Raw genomic sequence first — 6,206 nt, forward strand, 5'->3', positions numbered from 1 at the left:
CACGAAATCGGCACTTTTTAAAAAATGCCACGATTTTTACCAAAGTGCCCGCGAAATCGGCACTTTAGTAGAAATCGCGGCATTTTTTACAAAGCCGCTATATCCTGGGGTTCTAATGGATGTAATCCTGTTCATGGGATTAACTCCGAGGTTCCACTAGGGGGAGCTGCAGTCTCGCAGCATTTCTGGACAGTCTAGCTACCTTACTCTGTGCCTTGCATGGAGCTGAAATGCAAAGCGCCAACAATCTGTTACTCTCGGATTCCAGCGTATACTTAGCATGAGTGAGAGTGACCTTGGGGTGACCATGGCGATGCAATTCAGCAGCGACAGCACTGAGGTCATGAAGCACGCCTCAGTCGCCAAGGAGACCTGCGGCAGAACGCTGGCTGATGACCTGGAAGAGGTTTATGAGATGAAGAAAACATTAAACTTCATCCAAAAGTACCAATTCAAGAGGGGCGCCCTCCAGTTCCCAGATGAGCTTCTTGTTGACTCTGCTGCCATCGCAGCAAAGATAGAGGGAGCCACCGGCTCCAAGACGTTCATCCTTGGGGACACGTCATACGGCAGTTGCTGCGTGGACGAGGTTGCAGCGGAGCATGTGCAGGCAGATTCCCTGGTTCACTATGGAAGGGCTTGCTTGAGCCCGAGTACCAGGTTGCCTGTGCTCTATATATTTGGGTGCCAACCTGTGGATGTGAAAAGCTGTGCTGCTGCCTTTTGGACATTGTACCCTGACCGGCTGAGCCACGTGGTGGTAGTTAGTGACGTGGTGAACTCCTATATCATTGGTGGTCTTGAATCCATATTGAGGTCTGAGTACCCGCGTGTATCATTCTCCAGTATCGAATCAGAAAGAGGTTCACTTTCTATCCAGAAAACAAACCTCCATCCTGTCAAGATTGATGACTCCACAGAGTGCCCAGATGCAGAGATAGTGAGGAAGTTTGGGCGCCGGTTTTCTATTGACGGCAAACTTGGACTTGAAGGATACAGTGTGCTCTATATTGGTGAAGAGAGTCTGACGCTGACGAACTTCATGATGACGTGGAACAAGTGTGCATTCTGCACTTTCAACCCATCCAGTGCGCACGGCCGGCGTGAGACTCTGAACATTAGCAGGGCATTGATGAAGCGTTACTATTTGATTGAGAGGGCTCGTGATGCCCAGGTTGTTGGCATTCTGGTGGGCACACTTGGCGTTGCAGATTACCTCTCGGTCATCGAGCATCTAAAGACAGTCATTCGAAGGGCTGGGAAGAAGAGCTATATCTTGTTCAGTCTCCGTCTGAGTTTGTGTGTGTGAGATACTCATGTAGTGTAGACATCACTCACATGTACTGTGCATATACAATTTGTCGGTTTACTTTAGTGATGAGTGTGTGAATAGCTACATTCATGCAGTTATTTTTTGTCTACACCGTTTCGTGTCAGGTAGTGACCTGGTAGACTGCTTTAGCTATCTGCTGCAGTCAGCTTAACACACAGTACTCCACAGAGCACGTTTTCGGTCAGATATCTGTGTTTGTTGTATGAAAAACGTCCAAATAAAATGCCGCTAAATTTCCATATTTGTGCCGCTAAATTTCCATTTTTGTGCCACTAAATTTGCTAATCCATGCCGCTATATCCTGGGGGGTCTGTCAATGGCTTGCTGCCGGAACATCTTCAGAAGGCCAAAATCTTAGATCCTACCCAGAATGGTTTTCGTGCCGGTCACATTACCGAGACAGCTCTACTCTCGATGACGGAACATCTGCGGTCAGTGCTGGATTCTGGTCAGACTGCAGCACTGGTGTTACTTGACCTCAGTGCCGCGTTTGACACGGTTTCACACTCGATTCTGCTGCAACGTCTGGAGCAGGCTGGTATCTCTGGCACTGCACTTGACTGGTTCCGGTCATTTCTAGCTGATCGTTCATTTAGGGTAGCGATTCCGCCCTTTGAGTCCAAATCCTATGCTCTCGAACAGGGAGTGCCTCAAGGGTCGGCACTGATCCCCACTTTGTTTAACCTGTATGTGCAACCGCTGGCTGAGGTCGCCAAGCATTGGGACATGAATATGGTCTCTTACGCTGACGATACGCAGCTGGCGGTGACACTGAGTGGGAGGGCTGACCTTGATGCCCCCAGGTTTCGGGCTGGACTTCTGGCAGTAGCGGGCTGGATGACAGATAACTGTCTTCAGCTCAATGCTAAGAAGACAGAGGATTTGATCGTGGGTAAACAGAGCAGCCTATGGGGCGATGAATGGTGGCCTCCAGAGCTAGGTGTTACTCCAACCTTGGTGTCGGAGGTTAAAAACCTGGGTGTCTGGCTAGACTCTGCCCTTAGCTTTTGTAGTCACACAAAAAAAGTGGCAGCTACTTGTTTCGGAATCCTGCGAGGGCTCAGGCCTATTTTGAAATTTTTTGATGCCCCTACCAGGCAGTTGATCCTGCAGGCCACTATCCTAGGCTCGACTATGCCAGTTCGCTCCTGTTGGGGGCCAATCAGGCAGAAGTCACCCGGCTGCAGCGTGTTCAAAATGCTGCCGCTAGAGCCTTGGTGGGTTTACCGAGGTTTTGTTCCGTGAAAGAAACTATCCGGACATTACATTGGTTGCCTATGGCTCAACGGATCGATTTTAAGACTCTATGCTTGTCTTTCAAGATCCTTAAATTGTCCTCCCCCCAGATACTGGAGAACCTTCTTATTCCTTATGTACCATCTCGGTCACTAAGGTCTTTGGGTCAAAATCTGGTTGTGGTCCCCCGCTTTAAGCTCTGCCGTGCTGGGGGACGCTCCTTCCGAGTTTTAGCTGCTAAGTTATGGAACTCACTTCCATCTCAAACTCGTGCATTGGATAATTTGCTGGAGTTCAGGAGGGCTATAAAAACCCATCTGTTCCCTTCTGCATCTTAGTATTCTGCCTTTTGTCTACCTGACTCTTAGATGTCTGTTGTGTTGTGTCTTTTGCCTGTCCAAAGCGCCGGGACGCCCCTTTGCTGGGGCAGCTGTGCACTATACAAGTGCGTATAACATAACATAACATAACAAAGCAAAGCAGATTGCTTTTGGACAAGGCAAGCTGCATGTCAGCAGCTCACCTTGTCCAAAAGCAATGCCGGCTGCTGCAGAAGGCAGGGAGCAGGCAGGGACCACAAGGGCATTGGGGCTCCCCCCGCGTTCCCCAATGTGAAGGCAGGCCCTAGAAGATGGGGTCCCCTGGGCCATAATTGGCCTCAGGAGGGGTGCCACGTGGCCCCCCATTAAATTAAAAACATAACTAAAGGCTGGCCAGGCCCCGGGGGATGGGGTTTCAGGCCAGAATTGGCCTAGGGAAGGGGGCCCACGCGGCCGCCCTCCTGTAATTAAAAAAAAAAAAAATTATACGAGGCCATGCCCGGGTGATGGGGTCCCCAGGACCAAAAGTAGCCCAGGGAAGGGAGGACACGCAGACCCCCTCCGGTATAACTAATAAAAAAATATTTTTCAAACAAGGCCATGCCCCAGGGGATAGGGTCCTGAGGCTGAAAGTCAGCCTCTGGAGCGGGGCTGTGCGGCCCCATTCCCATTTAATTATTTTTTTTTTTTTTTATAAAAATGGGTCAGGTCCTGGGGATGTAAATGTAAATGTAAATTGATACTTGTATATTACACTACTCACCCGCAAGGGTCTCAAGGCGCTTGTACGAATACCGCTGTGGAACCCATCCTGGCTTTCCCTGTGAGGCGTCTACTCCTGGGCACCCCCAAGGTGGAGGCCAGGCATCCTTAGCATTGTGGGGGCCGTTGTGGAGATTAAGCAAGCTATTGCCCAGAGTTGCAGAGTGGGACTCCATGATTGGAATAGGCACCGAGGCGAGAATTATCAGGTCCGTGGAATTTTGAGCCCAAGACCCGCTGAGGCGGGGAATTGAACCCTGGTCCCGGACTAGACCTCTGCATCAGGGTCTGCCGCTCTAATCATTGAGCCACACTTCTCCAGATGGGATGGGGTCCCCAGGGCCCACAAAATATTAGGAGAAGGGGGCACACAGCCCCCTTGTAACAAAAATAAAAGAAAAGCCTGCATATCACCAGAGGCCCCGCCCCCTCCCTGCACCACACTGAAAACGCACCTCCTGGTGCGTTCTAAGTTGGGGGATTAAGTCCCCTTGAATCCCGAGGGTCCCTGGGGGCCAACCAGCCCACCAGGTAACCCCAGTAAGCTCCACACAGTGAGATTGCTGAGAGGTGGTCCGAGGCCATGCCCCTTTTTACACCACTCTGCAAACGAGCCTCTCGGTGCATTGCAGGTGGGGTGAAGAGGTCCTCTTGTGGTCTGAAGACCTCAGGACTAAAGTGGATTTCATCCTCCTGGCAGCAGTGCAGAAATTTGGAACCTTTGCGGTGCCTACTTTCAGTACTAGGACCATTCTGAACAACAATGGATTCCCCTTTAAAGCATTGATATTTGGGACCATTCGGGGTTGTAACTGGTCCTGCAGAACAGCGTCCGTTGTCGATGTCATCATCCTCCAGATAGTTAATGGCAACTGCAACTGAACATTGGACTTTGACATTTATATCTATTTACCCTTTTCCAACGCTTTGTGGGTAGAAAATCCCAGTTCTCTTGGCTAGTGGCGATTTGTATTTTGCACGCAATCTCAATATCCTGGGCTCATATTGAACTAACCCCACTTATTAGGGTGACCAACCGTCCGTAAATTTCACGGACAGTCCGTAATTTCGGCCGCCTGTCCGTTGTCCGTGAAGGATTCTTTAACGGACGCCATTTGTCCGTAATTTTAACCGGGCACCGGTCGCACCTCCCTAAAGCCAGCACAGCTTCCACTCGCCTCCCTTCTTGACGTGACATGACGCGTTCAGGGCTGTTTGCATCTGAATAGATGCCCCTGCTCTTGAAGCTGCAGCCCCCACCCCTCACACCTCCAGCCCTTGATGAGCAGTTAAGAGGTGCTCGAAGGTGACTGAGAGGGGGGGGGGCTGCAGCTTCAGGAGCAGGGGGCATCTATTCAGATGCAAACAGCCCTGAATGCGTCATGGCTCTGCAATTTGTGTGAGACATTCCCTTTCTGCTCAGGGCCCCAAACATCCTACAACCGGTCTGGATTACACAGAGGCAGCACGTGGTTCTCTTCACAGCACAGAGCTTAATTACGGTCACTAAATTGTAAACAAACCTCGAATCTTCAAACATGAAGTATTTAATATAATAAAATTAAGAAATGGCACAATCGCACCCACACTAACAAAGTATGGAGGACAATCGGCTAAATTAGTTCTCTTGGATTATCTCCTTTAAGTACTGTACATCATAGTGGGGGATGACAAAAGTAACTCTTTGGAAAGAGAGACTGACTTCCCATTATCTTGTCCAGGAGGGGGCGAGGAGCCCTACCCCACCCTGGAAGAGACCAAGATGATACTAGAATACCGCATGCCCACCCCTGTGCCCACCCTGGTGGATCCTGGTCCCCCTCCTGCCTACCCTCCCCCAGTGATGGCTCATGTCCCTGGCCCCCCCCCCCCCCAATCTGTGGTGGATCCTGTCTCTGCCCTGGGTGGCTTCTGTCCCAGTCCAGGAACGGCTCCTGCAGCTCAAAAAGGCTCAGCTCAAAATTAATATGAAAAGGTGGGCGAGTGAGTAAGTGAAGGGATGGGTGGATGGCTGGATGAATTAGTAAAAGGGTGAATGGATGAATGAAAGATTGAATAGATGGATAATAAAAGAGGATGGGTGGAATGATGAGTGAGTGGTGAAAGGATGGAAGGGAGAAAGGGTAAATAGCTGGATGTATGGGTGGAAGGGTAGCTGGATGGGTAAAAGGGTGGATGGATGAGTGAAAGGATGGATGGATTGATGAATTGATAAGTGCAAGGGTGAATGGATGGATGGATGAGTGAAAGGGTGGATGTAAGGATGGATGAGTGAGTGAAAGGGATGGTAGATGGACTAAAGGATGAATAGATGAGTGAAGGAGTGAAAGGATACATGGATGAGAGAAAGGATGGATGAGTGATAGGGTCAATGGATGGATTCATGAGTGGATGAGTAGATGGATGGGTGGGTGGATGGATGGAAGGAAGGATGGCTAAGTGAAAGGGTCGATGGAGAGAGAAAGGGAAAATGGATGGATGACTGAAAGGGTGGATGGGAGGGAGGATGAGTGACTGAGTGGATGGATGAGTAAGTGAAAGGATGGCTGGATGGA

The 6,206-nt window shown here is 50.0% G+C and overlaps 1 pseudogene; it reads left to right on the plus strand.

The window, feature by feature from the left end:
• Positions 1-280: 280 nt before the first annotated feature.
• LOC147697058 (2-(3-amino-3-carboxypropyl)histidine synthase subunit 2 pseudogene) lies at positions 281-1,309 on the plus strand (annotated as a pseudogene).
• Positions 1,310-6,206: the final 4,897 nt, after the last annotated feature.

Source organism: Lissotriton vulgaris, chromosome 8 (genome assembly GCF_964263255.1).
Source record: "Lissotriton vulgaris chromosome 8, aLisVul1.2, whole genome shotgun sequence".
Classification (NCBI taxonomy): domain Eukaryota; kingdom Metazoa; phylum Chordata; class Amphibia; order Caudata; family Salamandridae; genus Lissotriton; species Lissotriton vulgaris.